Source organism: Vombatus ursinus, unplaced genomic scaffold, assembly GCF_900497805.2.
Source record: "Vombatus ursinus unplaced genomic scaffold, bare-nosed wombat genome assembly UNPS02009205.1, whole genome shotgun sequence".
NCBI lineage: Eukaryota > Metazoa > Chordata > Mammalia > Diprotodontia > Vombatidae > Vombatus > Vombatus ursinus.
The window spans coordinates 40,070,013-40,090,645 of NW_020948983.1; the positions used below are offsets into that span (position 1 = coordinate 40,070,013).

Below are 20,633 nucleotides of genomic sequence, written 5' to 3' on the forward strand. Positions count from 1 at the left end.
TATTTCAGTTTGAAATCAGCATATTCAGATTAAATTTGCATCCTGATTTAAACTATTTCAGAGATTCAATTTCAGCTTTGTATAAGATGCAAGAAAATTACTCTTGCAGAGTAGAAAAAGAAAACACTGCTGCATATATTACAAATCCTGTCCATGCAAGTGACACTTGCTCACCTATTTTGAACCACCAAGAGACAGCCACCTGTATTGTCATAGGTACTACAATAGGCACATGAGCCTTTATTGTTCCTATTCTTCTCACTCAAGAAGACTTTAACCATGAGGATTGTCATTTCCATTGGTGATTCAATAGTAAGCAAAACAATATTATACTAGAAAGATACTTAAACATTTTATTGTTGTATTTAGATTTTTATATCACCTTCATTTGCATACAAACATCTCCCATGTCTTCTACCTAGAATGTGATCCTGGAAACACAGAATTAGAAAGAAAGAAAAAAATAGTTCATGAAAGCTAACCAACACATCAAGTAAGTATGCCTACATATACCATATTCTGACTACTCTCACCAAAAGGAGGCTGTTCTTCCAAGCACACATCATGATCTAGGGAGTTTGTAAAAGAGCTACAATTTGCATTTTTCTTATGTGGATGACTAATCCAGTCCTTTTGAGTAGCCATAGAGGATACATTGTGGTGTTTCTATAGCTTGTCATAGGCAGTGCAAAATTTTCCAAATTGGAGCCTCTAAGAAGCTCCTTGCTATGGGTTCAAACTATATTTTCTTTTTGAACTTTTACTTCTGGAGCTTGACAATTATATTTCCGGCTGAATTAAATCACAGACTCACCTCTAATGATTTTGTTGATTCCATTTAGCTCCCTTACACCTCTCAGTTCAATTTCTTACTTATGATTTTCATTTATAATTTCTTAAAATGTGCTATTTCAATTTTGCTTCTGTTTTGTCATAGTTTTCCCCAGAGGGAACCTTAATCCTTATACTGTCTTGCTTTGCACTATATTCCTGACAAATTGTTTTCAGTTATAGTTATCTCATACTTCTTTCCAATTTTACTGTAGTTTGGTATTTGTTTAATATTTTCATTATATTAAGATTTTATACTTCTTTTTTCTTATCTTTTGTCAAAGTAGCTCCTGCCTTCCTAATTTTCAACCTTTTTAAGTCATCAGTCCTCTTAGTTTTTTTTATTCAGAATTCTAGAACTTTAAAACTCATTTGCCAGTTCAAAAAAAAGTTATTTTAATGATCTTTTGAATAATGGTGACATTTTTTAAATAAGTTAATAAGCTCTCAGGTTGTCTACTTTGAAAAGCAGTCCTGATTGGGTATATTAGTGCCAGGATGTTTATTTTTATTGGTTATTACTTTATAGTCTGTCATATCTTATAATATTGTATTTTTATTTTATTTTTGGATAGAGACCTGGGATTTTGTTGTTACAAGGAGTTCTCATGAGTGACTACATCTTCTAGTGTAGAATATCTTCTCCATAACTTATGGCCTCAAAGATTTGCTGAGGGTACTGAGAGGTTCCCTGACTTATCTGTGTCACTATATATGTCAGACGCAGAACTTGAACTCAGGGCCGCACGGCTCTTGAAGCCAGTTTTCTATTTCCTCACTGTATAACTGTTACTTTCCTTTCCCCAACTGTGCCAGGTTTATATATGTTGTCTCCCTCAGCTGAATCTAAGTCCCTGGAGATCAGTGACATAGGTATTTAATATATTCTTATTGACTGATTCAAATATTTGTTAAATATTCTAACCACTCTTCCATTATTGTTTTTTGGGTTCTTGAAGTTACTGCAGAATTTTTCTCTTTGTTTGGAGTTGTTTCCTAATATTCTCCTTCTTGATAGTATTTTTACAATGTAGTTTTAGGGATTTTTATTTGTTTTGTTGATAGAATAAGTAGAATTATCAACTGCTTGCTGGGAGAGATAACTGAGAGCTCATATACATATGAATCCAGGGCTATAAGCTGAGTGATTAAAAGGATAATGGTGTCAGTGAAACTGGAGGATGTACTTTTGGATATATCGATTTCAAACTCAATGGTAACAGTTATTCAAATGGAAGTGTCCAGCAGGCAGCTGGAAATGCAAGATTAGAATTCAAGAGATTAAGGTTGGATATATAGACTTGGGTGTTATCTGTGTGAAATTAGTGATTCATAACACAGAAGCAAAGTAGAACAGTAAAAGAAAGCATCTAGAGGAGTAAAAAATAGGTCTCATGATAGAGATTTGGGAGATACTAATGTTTGTTAATTGGTTTAGTACAAGAGATACCTGTTTTATGTAGTCTCAGCTGGTTTCCCTTTAAGGGGGCTGAGAGGCCTTCTTTGGGATTTAATTGAACTGGGGGGATAGTGATTGAATTTTTGGTATGAGTTCTATGCAGCCTGAGCCATAGAAAACTCAATCAATGAGAAACTGGTGATCTAGAAAATTTAGGGGAGCTCTCATTGCCTTGTGGGAATATACACATATGTGTTTACATGTATACATATACTGAAATACAGCATATTTATAAAAAGTGTATGAGATATAACATATTTACCAAAAAAGGTATGTGTGTGCGCACTCCCCTTCCCCCTTTTAGGGTAAATATGTTATATTTGTCACATATAGATTAAAGAGGTTTATGTTGGTTTGCCTGGTAACATACCAGTGTAAAAATCATTTCTATGATAAAGTACATTGTGAGTTCCAAATAATGACCTATGACTTTTAGAACTCAACCAATTTATATACTGGAGAAGTTGTTATGTAATAGCATGTAGCAGTTGAAGTCATCCAACCTCCATTTAGTTTGATACCTTAACTAGATGAAACTTTTTTGGCCTCAATCATAGGCATTAACACTAAATGTGAAAAGTCTTTATAAGCTATGTGTTAAGACTGAACTGCTGCTAGACAAGAAGTCTTTTCTAATTGGTTGGGAGATTTTATTATGCTCTGGGCCCTTTATAAAAGCATTAAATTAGCTGGAAAAGAAAAATTCAGTCAGTCAGGTAGTCAGTGAGTATTTAATAAACATCTACTATGTGGTAGGTACTGTGAAAACTGGTGAGGATACAAAGAAAGATAAAAGACAGTATCTGCCTTCAAGGAGCTAACAACCTAATGGGAGAAAAACCTGCAAGTAACTAAGTACGAACAAGTACAAACAAATAAATAAAAATCAATACACAGATGGAAGGTACCAGAATTAAGATGGATTGGTAAGGGCTCCCCATAGAAGACGCAATTTAAACTGACATTTGAGGGAAGCCAGAAAATTCAGGAGGTTATGAGGAGAGAGACCATTCCAGGCATGAGGGACAGCCTGTAAAAATATCCAGAGGTAGGAGATTCAAAATCTATTTCTAGTAACACTAAGAAAGCCAGTGTCACTGCATTAAATAATACACTGTGAATAGGGAGTGTAAGAAGACTGAAAACACGAGTAAGGACTAGTTTATGAAACAATTTGAATGATAGAGGATTTTATATTTGATACTGGAGGTGATATAGAACCACTGGAGTTTTTTTGAGTAAGGATGTAACATGGTAAGTCCTGCACTTAAGGAAAATAGCTTTGTTGGTTGAAGGGGGGATGGACTAGAGTCGGGAGAGATTTATGGGAGGCAGAATGAGCTTCAGTTCATTACAATATTCTGGGCATGAGGAGATGAGGGCCTGGAATAAGTACCTGGTAGTATCAGAGGAGAGAATGGGTATATCTGAGAGATGTTGCAAAGGTGAAGTTGACAGGCCTTAGCAACAGATTAGATATAGGGATGGTGGGGGGTTAAGAGATAACGAAGTTGAGAATTACATCTAGGTCATGAGCCTAGGGGACTGGGAAAGATAATGAGTTCAGTTTTGGACATAGTTAGTTTAAGATGCCTATAGGACATCCAGTTTAAGATATCTAATATGCAGTTGGAAATACAAAAACTGGAGGTCAACAGAAAGATTAGGGTTGAATAAGTATATTTGAAAATCAACAATAAAGGGATGATAACTGAATCAATGGGAGCTAAGAGAACCAATACAGAAAGAAAAGACAGGAAGGCCTGAGTCAGAGCCCTGTGGGACACACTCAGTAGGAGTGACCAGGATGAAGATCCAGCAAAGAAGGAGCTAAGCTACATAGGAGATAGCAGGAGAATCAGAAGAGAATAGAGTCCCAAAACCTAGAAAGAAAAAAGTATTCATCGATAGCGTCAAAGGATGCAGAGAGGTCAAGATTGATAAGGACTGAGAAAAAAGCCAATGGATTTGACAATTAAGAGATTACTGGTAACTTTGGAGAGAGTGCTTTTGGTTGAATGATGAGATAAGAAGCCATACTGTAGAGAGTCAAGAAGAGAGGGAGAGGAGAGGAAGTAGAGACATCTATAGACAACTGTTTCCTTAAGGACTTTTGTTATAAAAGGTAGGGAATATTTGGCACGATAGCAGAATGAAAGGATTAAGTGAACGAAGAGATAGTGACAGAAGGCATCTGAGTGATATGAGATGAGAAGCGGAGAAGCAGTAACTCTTGGAGAATGACCTCAATTTTTTCAGTAAAGTACAAAGCAAGCTTCTCAGCTAAGAGGGTCAGGAAGAGAGAGGGAGTCTCCCCTAACAGGTCTGAAGTGCGATGAAAAATTTTGGAATAGCCTTGTGGTGATGGAAATAGTGAGTTATCATAGAAGAACTAACATCTTTGAGGGCCCAGTTCAGGTTATGCCATGTAAATCTGTAGTGGACCCGCTCAGAATAGTTGCAATTTGAGAAACTAGAGTGAATGTGGAGCTCTAGGTGAACCCCCTGAGAAGGAACCAGCTATGGAGGAAAGAGAGGTCTCCACTTTAGTCTTGTCCAGGTCTTCTTCCTCTCTCCCTTTTAACTAGAGAAGGACTTTTCAGCTTCAAAGAATCCGGAGGCTATGTCCTAAATAACATCCTGGTATGAACTTCTGGCATTGTTTATGTTAGGAACCAAAGCCACACTAGTTTCATAACTCTACATGAAGTCCAGAAAAGAAACTACAGTATGCATAAAGACAACTTCTTGAGCATCCCACAAATGGGAATGAAGGACTTACACCAATTAGGAGCTATTTGTTAACCCCTTTTGTGTCATGTGCTTTATGCACTGAGGGAGAGTATGTCATTAAAATTGGGATGATATTTTATTCCAGTTCTTATTGTACTACTTTAGTAAATGCCCCCTTCTAAATGCTACATAAATCTTACTAAGTGATTGTCAATTTATAATATTCAGGAGAAGCATCCTGGTGGGAACTTAAACCAATGGGCATTAGATAATCTATCCCTTACCCTTCAGGTAGAATCTTGAGACGGATCTGTAGCCAAGCTTTACCAACCCAACTAATCAGTGGGTGTGGGAATTGGGGAAAAAGGGATGCCTCCGAGCTTATATGGTCTACATTTCATAAGATCATAGAATTGAATCTGAAGGGTTGGTTAGTCCAGTGTTCTCACATTAAAGATAGAGGAACAGGCTTAGAGAACAGAAGTTTCTTGCCTGATACTACAAAATTAATAAGTAGCAGAGCCAGGAATTAAGACCAACTCCTCTGATTTCATACCCAGAACCATATTGCATATTCATAAATTTCAGCTAGAATACTATACTTAGGATCTAAATATAATATCCTTCATAGTTCCAAAATCCTTTGCTCTGAATTTTTATTAAGAATCATGAGCTCACATAATTTACAGAAGCAATGTTGTCTGATGGGTAAAGTTCTGTACCTACTGACACGACTTTGATTCTGTCTTTCCCTATGCAAGTGGGGTCCAAGGCATTGCAGATAGAATTCTTATATCTTCCTAGATTGTGACATAATTCATAACCCAGAAACAATAATCCCTGATAGTTCTAGAGACACTCGGGAGGATCAATAAAACCTGCTACCAATGGAGCCTAAATTTTTCTAGGCTTCTTTGAGAATGCCTCATCTCCAGAAAACCTCTACTCTGCCTTGGTATTCCCTAAAGTGATGAGTCCTCTGAGTGAGAAAAAATTGTATTTTATCCAGCAAGCTGTAGAGCTGCCCTAAATTAATTACATATAAGCATCCAGCCAGCCACTTTGGTTCAGATAATGCATTTACTGTAATCTAGCAAAGTCCAGTGCATGGGTTTTATAGTTACTTCTGTCTCAGTTCAATTCATTGTTCAGAATTATGACCTCAGGAACACCAGTGAGTTCCCGATCGAAGATGACTCTGCTAAAATTAAAACAGGAAAGAAACTTGTTAAATAGTATCAGCCTTTATAATTTAAAATGGCTCTGTTATTAGATATTGTAAAAGCACAAAAGGTGATCTTGTACAAGGGTTATAACTTTTGGCCCCATCTATACCAATTACAGTGTAATGTGTGGTGAATTTTTAATCTCATATAATTAAACACTGAATTAATTTTATAAAACTAAAAAGGCTTTTAAACCTTTATTAATCATCCTCTCAGAAGAAGAAAATAAGTATATATTTCTCACTAGTTAATGTTGCTACTGTCTAATTCATACAACGCATCAAAACCCAGTTTTCTGTGGATTTGAGTGAGCTTAAATATTTTTCTTAAGTTAGGTAGGATAATAGAATAAGAATTATTTAAAATATTAGTAAGATTATGTGAATTTACTATTTGTCTTGATAATGTATTAAACATTCAGAAAAAATAATGAACAAATGTTGGAATGTGTCTGTTTTTGGAAAAAAGTGACCTTAACTCCCCCCTCTCCTTCCTCCTGCTTTTAAGAGCTTGTTACTTTTCCTAAACTTCTCAGAGAAAGGTACTTCACATCTTATCTTGAAAAAAAATTACATAAAGAGATTTTGAGCTTCATTGGACCTTACCTATGATTTAGTCAAACAACCTTTTTCAGATGAGAAAACTGATGCATAAAAAGGTTAAGGTACTTGTTTCCAGTCACGTTACCACATTCCAATCACATTGCCACTAGTGATGGCATCTAGAATTCTAACCCAGTTCCTCTGATTTTAAATCTGGCACTCTTTCCATTGCATTGTGCTTTTTCAACAAGTGACATGTCCTGCATGTATGCATGCATACACACACACACACACACACACACATACACACACACATATGCACACATAGGAGGTGGTTTTGTTTATTTGTTTTGTTGTTTTTTTTTTTTTACTAGATTTCATCAGTGTGGGGAGATCCTTAGCACAGTGGGTTTATATTTTGTGTGGATCTGTGGTTTTATCAGTATAAGAAATTCTTGGAAAGAAATTCCACCATGACACATCAACAATTGTTGGGCAACTCAGTGGATGGGGTGCTGGAGTTGGAGTGAAGAAGTTCAGATCCCATTTCAGGCCTGTAGAAGCTGTGTGACATTAGACAAATCACTAAATCTTTCTCTAAGCACCAATTTCCTCATCTGTAAAATGGGAATATTAAAAGGGTCTATCTCATAGAGTTGTACAAGGTTGCCCCAAAATTTTAAGTTTTATTAGATTAAATTGCACTAGGGTACACTATGTATGTGTAGCCATGTATTGACCACATGGGATACTGGGAAGGGTAGTTTTGCCAGCAAAATTTGAGGCTGAAAGGCCTTCAGATCCACACAAGAGAAAGGGGTCCTGGGGATGTGGAAGCACTCTTTGGAGAGGGGTAACATCCGATATATACACATAAAAAGGTGAAGGATAGACTGACTATAAATGTGAAGAACTGGAAGCCGGGAAGAAGGAAGGGGGCATGCATTTATTAAGGACCTACTATGTGCCAGGCACTGTGCTAAGCATTTTGCAAATATTATCTCATTTGATCTGTACAACAGCCTTCAGGTGCTATTCACAGTTGAGGAAACTAAGGCAGACAGAGGTTAAGTGGCTTGCCCCAGGATCATTCAGCTAGAAAGTGTCCAAGTCCTGATTTGAACTCAGACTTTTCTGCCTCTAAGCCCAGCGCTCAATCCATTGTGCCACCTAGCTACCACAGATGGAACCCTTCCTTTCTCATTTGATCTGCTCAGGGGATGATCTGCTTGGCCAAAACTTGGGCCTGATTGTGTCCACCTCCTGCAGGTGCTCACACATGGTGAATGTATCCACTTTCTGTTTCCCCCTTTCTCTGTACCTCACAGTTGCCTGGCATTTATCTGCCTTTTGGAATTTCTTGCTCACTTAAGTCCTCTTTATTTGCTGTTTGTACTTTGATGAGTGGTTTTGCCTCTAAATAGAGAAAAGCTACTATTTATTGCATCTTGAGCAAGTGTGTGCTATAAAAGGTATGGGTATAAAGGGAAATAAAATGACTAGTGGGGATCTTTCATAGTGTATGATAGAGCAGAGAAGCCAGTCTTAGCTCAATGATAAGGGAAAGAAAATATTTCTTCTTTAATCCAAAGGCATCTGGATTTGTTTTAAAAAATTTTTTTGGTAAAACTGTATAACTAAGCTCCTTAAATAGCAGGAGAAAAGTACAATGTGAAGCCATGGAACGATTTGCCCTGGATTTTAGAGAAAAAAGCTAGATGCCTATATTGCTTTTTTGGTAACATATGGGGGCTCCATACATAAAGTACTTCATAAACAAAAAGTACTGTATGAATGTTTCTTGTTATTATTTATTATTATCATTATTGTTATTTTATTATTACCTTCTCAGCAAGTTATAGTCTTAAGAAAGTTGCCTGGAGCACTGAGAGATTAAATGACTCCCCAGGGTCACTCAGAGAATGTTAGAGATATGACTTGAATCCAGTACTTCCTGACCCTGAGGTCAACTCTACCTACAATGCTCTCTAGAGGCCCCGAGTTACTCAACAATTATTGATGTGCAACAGAGGATGGAATTTCTTTGCAAGAATTTGCTATACTGATAAAACCACAGATCCAGACAAAACAGAAACATGTATATATATAATATAGTCACCCATGTATATTCTGTGATGAATATACATGTTTTAGTTGTTTAGTCATTTTTCAATTGCATCTGACTCTTTGTGATACTTTTTGGGGTTTTCTTGGCAAGCAGTTTACTTCTCCATTTCCTTCTCCAGCTCATTTTACAGGTGAGGAAACTGAGGCAAACAGAGTTAAGTGACTTGCCCAGGGTCACACAGCTAATAAGTGTCTGAGACCTAATTTGAACTCAGGAATATGAGTTTTCCTGATTCCAGGACTAGCACTATCCACTGTGCCACCTAACTACTCAACTACATGTATATATGTAGTACTTACAAACATTTATTTAGTCTTAAGTTGTGTTTTCATTTGAGTGGGGAACTTGTGCAAGGAAACTTTATTTTAGAAATACTTATCTGTAACTCTTCTGAAATTTTTAATCGGAGGGAATTACCTGAGTCATTGCATGGTTAAGTGACTTACCCAGGATCCCATAGCCAGTACATTTCAGAGACAAGATTTCAACTCAAGTCCTCTGGTCAAGGACAGCTGTCTATTCACAAGGCACCTCAGTGACATCTCAGTGATATAACACTGGCCCTGTAGTCAAGAAGACTTGAGCTCAAATTCAGCCTTAGACACTTAGCAATGTGACCCTGGGCAAGTCACTTGACATTGGCCGCTCATGTATAAAATGGGGAAAATAACACTAGGGTTATTGTGAGGCTGAAATAAGATAATATTTGTAAAGCATTTTGCAAATATGAAATTTCTCTATAAATGCTAGCTATTAAGATACGTAGCATCTAATTTTTATTACAAGAACAAACTATTATCCTTAAAAAATCTTAATGAAAAAAATCTAATAAAATACTGAAGTATTATTCTTTTCAACCATCTGGTGTGAGTCTACCTCTCTCCACTTCCTCATTTGGTTGTAAGCAGAAGCAAGTTAAGTAGATGATTCACAAATTATTTTCAGATATTGAAGTGATTCATAGAACAGAAAGGTGACTGACCTCTTGTTTCAGAAATGGCTCTCTGTGAAGAAATGTTCAATAAACATTAGTTAGCCCCCTATATTTACCAGATTCTACATTAGTACTGGGTACTAATTAGTACCAGGTACCAGACACTGCATTAGGCACTGGGAATAACAAGTACAAACCAAGAAAAAATCTCTACTTGTATTGAGCTTATATTCTAATGGGAGAGATAACAAGTACATATGTATATGTTTATATATGTTGCATAAATAAATACAAGTCTATATATATTAGTTACATATAGTTTTTTTTTACTTTTTAAAATGCTTTTCAGTGATATCTTTTGTTTTAACACTGCTTTCTTTCCACCTGAAACCATTTTCCTCTGCCCTTTAAAGAGAGTCATCCTTTAAAACAAAGGTTTTTTTTTGAGACGTAAAAGAGAAAATCATTCATTAAAAAAAGCCATAAAAAATTAACACTGAAAAACAATTGACATGATTTGCAAGGAGGTGGAGTGACTTCTTCAGTCTCTTCTTTGGAAAAAAACTTCTTTGTAGTTGCACAACATGATTGTGTTGTGGCTTCCATGCCTTTCATTTACATTGTTGGAGTCATTGTGGCTGTTGTTGCATTGCTCACTTTCCTCTTTATCCATTCATGTAAACTTTTCCATGCTTTTCTGGATTCATTGTTGTTTTTTTGTTCTTATTAATTTATTTTGATTAATCAACAATCATTTCCATAGTTTTGAAAGAAGGATGCCAGCAGTTGGGAAGATCAGGAAATGATTCAAGCAGAAGCTAATGCTTGTCCTGAATCTTAAAAGAAGAGAAAGATTCTTTAAGGCAGTTAAAGTGGGAGTACATTCTAAGAACAGGAAAAGGTCATTACAAAGGAATGAGGATAGGAGATAGAGAGTCATGAGTGAGGACCACAGAGAAGGACTGTTTGGCTGGATCACAGAATGTGGGAGGGAGAGTAATGTTTAATGAGGCTAGAAAGGCTAAAAAGGTAAACTGTGGCCATATTGTGAAGGACTTTAAAATCTAAATTGCAGGATTTATATCTTATATTAGAGGCAATAGGAAACTATTGGAGTTCAAGAAATACGGGAGTCACATGGTCAGATGTCATTTGAGGAAAATTGCTTTGGCGGCTGTTTTAGGTTGGACTGGAGTGAAGAAAGATGATGGATGTTGTTGCTGCAATAATCTAATTGAGAGATGATGAAGGCTTGAACTAAGGTGTGAGAGCAGCATGAATGGAGAGGAGTCAGGTGTGAGAGATGTTTTGGAAATGTTAATGGCAAGATTTGGCAGCTGATTGGATAAGCAGTATAAAGTAGACTGAAGAGTATAGGATAGTGCTTAGGTTATGAAAGTAGAACATTGAAAAGATGGTAGTGCCTTTGATAGTAATAGAGAAATCTGAAAGATAGCAAATATTCTTTTTTAAAAAATTTTTTTTCTATTAACAAGTATCTGCTCTTTCTTCCTCCTTCTCCTTTTCCCCCATAAAAAAAAAAACTGGGAAAAAGGAAAAACAAAATCCCTGCAACAAATATGCAGTTGAGCAAAAACACTTTTAGACGTTGAAGATGCTTTGAAATGACTATCTCACTTGGATTATCTAGTTCATTATTTCTCTGTTATGAGATGGGTAACATTATAAATCACTGGTCTTCTAAAAATAATGATTTTTCATTGCATCAATCAGAGTTCTTAAGTCACTCAAAATTGTCTGTTTTTATAATGTTGTTATAGTGTACACGTTCTTCTGGTTCTGCTCACTTCACTCTACATCAATTCAAAGTGAAGTTCAAAGGTGCCCACTCACCCTTCCATATTTTACCATTTTATAAACTTTCATTTATACCCTGAGATTCCATGATATGAGTTGCCCCCCATTCTTACCCTTTTCTATGTTTCGTTTTTAAGTCTCCTTTTCCTTTCTCATTTTAAGATAAAACATAGAAAAAGTCACTTTCCAGGATCTCAGAGACATGCTTGGAATTTGTAAACCTTATGTATTCCCAAAGGGATCTGATCCAGGGCAGTCTAATTGCCGTCCCTCTGGTGTGAGCTCTGCAAGTTCCTGGCCTGGGTTTGGGTCTGTGTTTGTTAAAGCACTGAGTTCTGCTAGTCTGTACCTATAAGCCAACTGAAAAGCTCTATTGGCTCAAAGTGGCTTTGGTTGTCCTCTACAGGCTGGGCTAGATGTTGGAATTGAGACATTGCCTTGAGCTTGGTAATTATTCAGGGCCTCCTTTCCTGGAAAAAAAAAATCAAGGCCACTGTATAGGTCTCCTTTTCACTTTGTCCTGGATCTGCAATCCAGGAGTGGGTAGTGGGCAACAAAATTGCCATTTGGCATGTGTCCCCATTGCAGTGTCCTGGTATGGGTCTGGGAGTAGCCCAACTCCTTTTGTGTTAATGGGCAGCTTCTCCCTGAGCACTAGAATGTTTCTCCTGCTATGTATCCCTGCCCTGATCCTGTCCCTAGTGTTTGAAGATCTCTGTCAACCTATGCTGACCTGGCCTATGCCAAATGAAGCTGTTCAAAAGGCATATTGTGGCTTTTTTCTTGAATTCTACATCAGAATTAAATCCGGTGTATTTTATGGATCTGTTAGGAGGAGCTGTGAATGGGAACTCAGTTGCATTGTTTCTTTCTACTCCACCATCTTGACTCTCAAACACCCCTCCATTTTTAACTTCCCTATGACCTCTGCTCATATCATAATACTTGAGGACTGTTTGCATCATCCTGCCCCCCACCCCATTAGAATGCAAATATTTCATCTTTATTAAATTTATAAGTAAGTTTTCTTATGATTTGGTTGCATTCAGTTTTTTGTGTTTCTCTTTACGCTCAAATTTACGTTTCAAAATTTCTACTCAACTCTAGTCTTTCCATCAGGGATCTTGAGAATCACCTTTTCATTAAAGGTCTATTCTGCAAAATCCTTATAGAATTTTAATCATTTTTATGAGAAAATTATTCTTGGTTGTAAACCAATATCTTTTGCCTTTTGGAATATCATATTCCATGCTCTTTTCCTCTTTATGGTAGTATCTACTAAATCTTGTGTAACCTTGACCATATCTCCTCAGCACATACATACTTTCTTCCTGGATGCTTGCAGTATTTTTCTTTTATCTAGAAGTCCTGGACTTTGTCTATGATATTCTTAGGAGATTTCATTTTAAGCATTGTTTTAGGAGATGACCAGTGGATTCTTTTTTACTTTAATTTTGTCCACTTGTTCTAAGAGATCTGGGCAGTTTCCTTTTATGATTTCTTGAAATAATATATCTGGACTTTTTGTAAGTTACAGCTTTTAAGGGGCAGCAAGGTGTTTCAGTGGATAGAGCACCAACCCTGTAGTCTAGAGGACCTGAATTCAAACCTAACCTCAGACACTTATTAGCTGTGTGACTCTGGGCAAGTCACTTAATCCCAAATGCTTCCCCAAAATAAAAAAATAAATACTAGCTATAAAAAGCTATATCTTCCAAGTAGTACAATGATTATTAAACAATTTCTGCTTGATCTATTTTCTAGATCAATTGTTTTCTACATGAGATACCCTGTTTTTTTATTTTTTGGCAGGGAGACTTTTCTTATAGGTATGTTGGAGTTCTGTTTTGAGTTTCCGTCTTGAGCATCACTGGCCTCATAATGTATTTTAACTTTTTAAAAATACAAGACACAGTAGTCAATGACTATAGTAATCTATTATTTGATAAACCCAAAGACCCCAGCTTCTGGAATAAGAACTCACTCTTTGACAAAAACTTCTGGGAAAACTGGAAAAGGGGTATGGCAGAAACTAGGCATACATCAAAATCTCATACCATATATCAAAATAAAGTCAAAATGGGCTCATGATTTAGATATAAAGGCTGAAACTGTAAGCAAACTGGGAGAGCAAGGAATATCATATTTATGGAGAACAGAAGAATTCATGACCAAATAGGAGATAGAGAACTTTACAAAAAGCAAAATGGATAATTTTGATTACATTAAATTGAAAAGTTTTTGCACAAACAAAGCCAACGCAACCAAGATTAGGAAGAAGGTAGAGAATTGGGAAAGAATTTTTAGAACCAATCTTTCAGTCTCATTTCTAAAATATAGAGAGAAATAAGTCAAATCTATAAGAATACAAGTCATTCCCCAATTGATAAATGGTCAAAGGATACGAACAGACAGTACTCAGATGAAGAAATTAAAGTCATCTATAGTCATATGAAAAAATGCTCTAAATCACTATTGATTAGAGAAATGCAAATAAAAACAACTCTGAGGTACCACATCACCCCTATCTATCAGATTGGCCAACATGACAAAACAAGAAAATGATAAATGTTGGAGAAGATGTGGGAAAATTGGATGCATTGTTGGTGGAGTTGCGAAATGATCCAACCATTTTGGAGAGCAGTTTGGAACTATGCCCAAAGGGCTATAAAAATGTGCATACCCTTTGACCCAGCAATAGCACTTTTAGGGCTATATCCCAGAGAGATCATACGAATGGGAAAAAAGGAACTATGTGTACAAAAATATTTTTAGCAGCTCTATTTGTAATGGCAAAGAATTGGAAATTGAGAGAATGCCCATCAATTGGGGAATGACTGAACAAGTTGTGGTATGTGAATGTAATGGAATACTATTGTGCTATAAGAAATGATGAACAGGCTGACTTCAGAAAAACCTGGAAAGATTTGTATGGTCTGATGCTGAATGAAATGAGCAGAACCAGGAGAACATTGTACACATTAATAGCCACGTTGTGAGATAACTAGTATTGATAGGCTTAACCCTTCTCAGCAATACAGGGATCTAAAAAAATCTCCAAAGGCCTCATGTTGGAAAATGCTATCCACATCCAAAGAAAGAACTGTGGAGTTTTTTTTTTTTTTAATTTAGTAATTTTCTAGTGATCTGCTCTGGGTAAGACAGTTTAGATGGCCTAACTGGGAGGTCTGAGTTTTGATTGTGTGATTCAGTATCCTCTAGAAGGCTACTCTGAATCTGCTTTCCTAGGTGAGAAACTGAATCAAAAATCTGCTCTAGACAATATACACTGAGTTTGTGTTCTAGGCTCTGAGCTGTTGGCCTGGGCTAAGGCTGAGTTCAAGATCAGCTGTGGACATCCCTGTGCTGCAGGCCTAGCTCAAAGCTCTTGGAATTGGGTCCAAGCTTCTGACTCTCCTGACAGTCTGATGTCTCACCATCTACTCCTTTTCAACAAGGAGAGCTGCAAAGTTCAGCCACTGATCACAACTAGGAAAAATTGGTGATTATGTGTATATAAAATATATGCATAGTTTAAAAAGTTTGAACATGATACATTATAAATGTGAAACCTCCTTTGTTCTAATTCCCCACACACACCTCCTTCCCTCCCTTCACTCCGGCAAGCTATGCTCATTCTTGCTCTAAGTCTTGGTAACCCCTCTCCTCGGAACACCCCAGTTCAATACCTTAATAGAAAATGCTCAAATAATATTTGTTGAACTGAATTGAATTGAACTGAATTGATCTGGATTATTTATTAGGAGTCTCCTTTGAAATTAAAAAGGAATCTAACTTTCAGCAATGAATTTCAACAGATAAATATCTAAGCGTGTGACCTGTGCCCTAATCCATTACCAGGAGAATAAGTCCAGGAAGTGAGTTAGAACAGTTAGAACATTTTTCTGGATGTTACATGCCAAGTGTGAGGCATGCCATTGTTAACTTACTCGAAAAAAAAAAATGGGCTCTATGAGCTGGCTAGTAAACCCTGGATTGAAGGGGAGAATAAACATATTAAGAAGCAAAGTATTTTTTTCCCTTTTACTGCTCTGAGTTGTTTTCCTTTTATTTCTATGTTTTCCCATTTCCCCATTGATTTTAATTAATCTCACCCTAGAATCACGAGCCCTGTGAACTTGGAGAATATTTTTTAATTTAAATAAATAAAAAGAGTCTACAAGTTTTTTCCCAGATTGCCTGGCTTTAATAATAAATTACTGTTTTCTAGCAGGATCATATGCAGAACTCTGATTTTGTTTCTTCCTCTGTTCATATCCTGATAATTGAGGCTGAATTCCCTTGTCTTTAATATGCCATATATTCTCCACCTGGCAAAGGACTCAGACAGATACAGATAAATACCCCGTAGACATACAGACAGAGAAACTGCTGTAATTGCTTTCATAATGACTCTCAGACATCAAAGGAAGGCAAATAATGGTATTTAACACTGTTTCCATTCTTTAGCTGAAATGTAATTTTATAGAGTTATTGTCAGGCAGTACAGTGAACGTACAAGTACAACTGTCATATTCTGCTCATATTAATTAGCTGCCCATGAGAGGTCCAGGCTCATAATGGCAAAGTTCTCCTCATTTCAGATGGTCTGATATTCAGACAGAACCATACGTACAATAGCTTGATTAACATAGTTGCTTAGATCAGGTTTTCCCTGGGAGTGTGTCAATTGGCATTTTGAAGAATCAATTAATTAGCACTCCAAATAATCCATTCCTGGGTTAATGAAAGTGTTTTGTACAGCTCAAAAAGAAAAAAAAAATCTTACTTGAAGAAAAACTAAACCCTTCCAAAACAGCAAGAAAAAAATTTAACATTTGGAAAGTTATGTTGTCCATTTCAACATTCCAGTGAAAGCCTGTAAAAACAAATCCATATAATTTACATACATAGTTTAACCCCCAAATGCTGGGTTTTTGTCTTAGATTGTTTAAAGAGTGGCTTGTATGACCTTATGGAAATTAGAACTTTTATTTACTATTTTAGCTTATAAGAGCAGAGAGTCTGGACGTGAGGAAGATGTTTGTTCAAGTCTCGTCACTGATATGTACTAGCTGGGAAAGTCATGTAACATCCAAGTACTCCAGGCAACTGAACTTTCTGAGACAATAAATTGGAGTTGGAGATTTCTTATTGTGGAGTTTCAATGATGGGAATTCTCTTTACTGATTAAATCAGGTATACACACTCTATGTCTCTATTTCCGCAGTGGCTAGCAATGCTATGATTTAAATAGGGTAAGAGATAACTTGTTTTACACCATTGGCCATAGTTTTTAACAATTAGACTTTGAAGATAATATATTTGCTAACTTTTCCAAAATGACAGTCTTACATAGTATTACATATCAAATATCCATGCTGTTCTGGGGTTAATATTTAATTCTCATTATAAGTGAGAATTACAAATGGAAGATATATATGTATTTTTAACTTTGCGTTAAAGATATAATACATTTTTTAAATGAACTCAGTTTCTAGCAGAGTAGAATAATGATATTTGCAAACCACTTCCAACAGGTGTAATAGTTCTTATGCACAAAGAAAATGTTTCTACAGTGGGAACTGTCAATCATTTCTTTTCTTCTTTAATTTGAGATCCATTTTATGTTTGAAATTACGACAGATTGTAAGCACTCTTTGAATTTTAAAATTTTCCTGAGAGACTTCATAAAACTATAGGCAACTAGGTGACACAATGGATAAAGCACTGAGCCTAGAGTCAGGAAGACTTGAGTTCAAATTTGGCATAGACTACTTATTAGCTGTGTGACCCTGAGCAAATCACTTAACTTCAGTCTGTCTCAGTTTTTGTTTTTGTTTTTTGGCTTTGTTTTTTTTTTTTTTGTGTGTGTGAGGCAATGGGGTTAAGTGACTTGCCCAGGGTCACACAGCTAGTGAGTGTTTTGTGTCTGAGGCCAGATTTGAACTCAGGTCCTCCTGAGTTCAGGGCCGGTGCTCTATCCACTGAGCCACGTAGGTGCCCCACCTCAGTTTTTTTTTTAACTGCAAAATGAGGATAATTATAGCACGTATCTTATATGGTTATTATGAAGATCAATGAAATATTTGTAAAGTGCTTAGCACAAGACTTGGCATATAGTAGGTACTATATAAATGTTTATTCTTTCTCTTCTTTTCCTTCCCCTTCCCATCACAACAGTTCCTCAAGTGAGCCTCTCCTTTATTTAACATTGCCAGCACAAACTGAGAGTGTTTTTATACAAATCTTTCCTCTTCAGGAATTACATTAAATCAAACCAAATTGACTTTTGTTCTTTTTTTTTCCTTCAGAATTTTGTGGCAATAAAATAGAAAATTAGTTTGTTAGTAGTTCATATATAGAGGAAATATAAGTTTTGTGTCACAAAATCATGTGTTCTTTGAGGTATATTGGATCCAGTTGAACTTGCTTGTGAGACCCTGTCGTTAAGTTTTAATTGTAGGAAGAGGGAGAGAAAATGACATCCTTGTACTATAGTACCTAAGTCAAGTGCAGCCCATCAGGGCTAGGGTGTTTATGCAGCCTGATCAACTCAAGGCTATCCATAGACCATCCAGGCATATGGGCAGTAAAGTTATGCAACCTATGGGCAGCCTCCTGATGTTAACTATATATAGACTCAGGCATGTTCAACATATGGGAAGACTGTATATGCAACCTCTTATGTGTATCTTCCAACAGGTTATACTATACCAACTGCACCTCAGGCTGTTTAAGGACATGCTACAGGGGCTTATGATACCTCCACTGCTGCAGTTACAACCACCCATGCATCATACACAGCATAATCTGCATAAAGCAACCAGCCTGCTTACCCAATCTATGGGCAGCATCTAGCAACCACTATGCCCACAAGAACCCAGGATAATATCAAGTCTCCTGAGACTAGTCAGCCTCTTTTACAGCAGGCCACAGCCAACCTAGCATAGGACATAGAAAGGGAAGCTACAGTTACCCATGATACCACGCCTCCATCTTATCCTCCAACTAGCTATTTTTCTACCTGGTTGACTATGATCAGGGCAGTTACTCCAAGCAGAATACCAATTTCAAGCAGAGTAACTATGTTCAACAAGGCAGCTATGGGCAGCAGTCCCCCACTAACTATCTCCCCCCATAACTGTATCCTGCAGACAGGTTCTAAGTCAATGTAGGCAAGAGAGCATTAGCTATTGGCAGCAAAGTACATTCTGGCAGGACTATCTCAGTAGCATGGGTGTATATGCGCAAGATTCTGAAAGCCTTTTTGGACCTGGAGAAAACCAGAGCATGAGTGGCCCTGATAACCAGGGCAGGGGAAGAGGGAGGTTTGATTGTGGAGGTATGAGTAGAGATGTGTGGGGAGAAGGAGGAAGAAGACATGGTGGTATGGGTGATGGAGAATGAGGTGGCTTCACTAAGCCTGGTAGACCTGTGAAAGTAGGGCCAGACCTTGACTTAGGCCCCCCTGTAGATCTAGATGAAGACTCAGAAAACAGCATATTTTATGTACAGGGATTCAATGAAAATGTAGTGGTTGATGAACTGGCAGACTTTTTCAAACTGTATAGGGTTGTCAAGATGAACAAAAGAACTGGACAGTTGATGATAAACACTTACTTAGACAAGGAAACTGGAAAACCAAAAGGAGATGCCACAGTATCCTATGATGGGACACCTACTGCAAAGGTTGCAGTAGAATGGTTTGATAGGAGAAACTTCCAAGGTAGCAAACACAAAGTGTCTTTTACTTGGAAGAAACCTCCATGAATAGCATGTTAGGTGGCAAGCCTCCCTGGGAAGGCAGAGGGATGCCTCCTGTTCTCCAAGGAAATCCTGAAAGGCCAAGGGGTCCAGGAGGTCCCATGGGTAGAATGGAGTGCAGAGAAGGAGACGGGAGGTTCTCCACCAAAAGAACCAAGGGAATCCTGAGGAAACCCCTCAGGAAGAGGAAATGTCCACCACAGAGCAAGGAATTGGCAGTGTCCTAATCCAGGCTCTGGAAATTGGGATTTTGCCTGAAGATCAGAGTGCAATCAGTATAAGGCCCCTAAGCCTGAGGGATTTCTTCTAGCACCCTTTCCACCTCATGGTGGTGATTGTGGCAGAGGTGGCACTAGTGGCATGAGGGGTGGGAGAGGTGGCCTCATAGACCATGGTGGGTCTGATGTAGGCTCAGAGGAGTCCGAAGTAGAGACAGAGGTGGCTCAAGGAGGCAGAGGGCTGAATCAAGGAGGCTTTGGTGGAAAAAGAAGAGGAGGACCTGGCAGATCTGCTGGACCTCTCATGGAGCAAATGGGAGAAAGATGACAAGGGCATGGAGGACACAGAAAAATAGATAAAGTCAAGCATCATCAGGAGTGGAGACAGGCCCTGCTAGATACAGAATCCCCATAGACTTGAATTTAGTACCAGATCTATTTTTTTTTTTTAGGCAATTGGGGTTAAGTGACTTGCCCTGGGTCACACAGCTAGTAAGTGTCAAGTATTTGGTCTGAGGCTGGATTTGAACTCAAGTTCTCCTGACTTCAGGGCCAGTGCTCTATCCACTGCGCCACCTGGCTGCCCCCAGATCTATTTTTTAAACCAGAAAATGTTTTAAACTTATATTTTCATATTTATAATGTTGACCACAACAATATGATTATTCTTTGTCTGTACTTCAGTATTTTTCATCATTTGTGGAGAAACATTAAAACAAGTTGAATGGTAATGTCCTGAGATTCTTTTCTTTCTTTTAAGATAGTTGTTTAACAAAGACTAAGCTGATGAGAAACCATTGCTATGAGAATACTCAAATATTGTTATGTGGAAATCCAGAAGGAGAATTAACTGTAACAATGTTAATGGTTGTGTTGTTGTTGTTGTTGTTGTTGTTGTTTTAAAATAAAATTCCAAATGTTTATAAACATAAAAAAATTAGTTGTAAGTATACCTCACAAATTGGCATACAAATACA

At 37.3% G+C, this 20,633-nt stretch overlaps 1 pseudogene; it reads left to right on the forward strand.

Annotated features, from left to right (window-relative positions):
• Positions 1-18,228: 18,228 nt before the first annotated feature.
• Positions 18,229-20,071, forward strand: LOC114035673 (annotated as a pseudogene).
• The last annotated feature ends 562 nt before the right edge of the window (positions 20,072-20,633 follow it).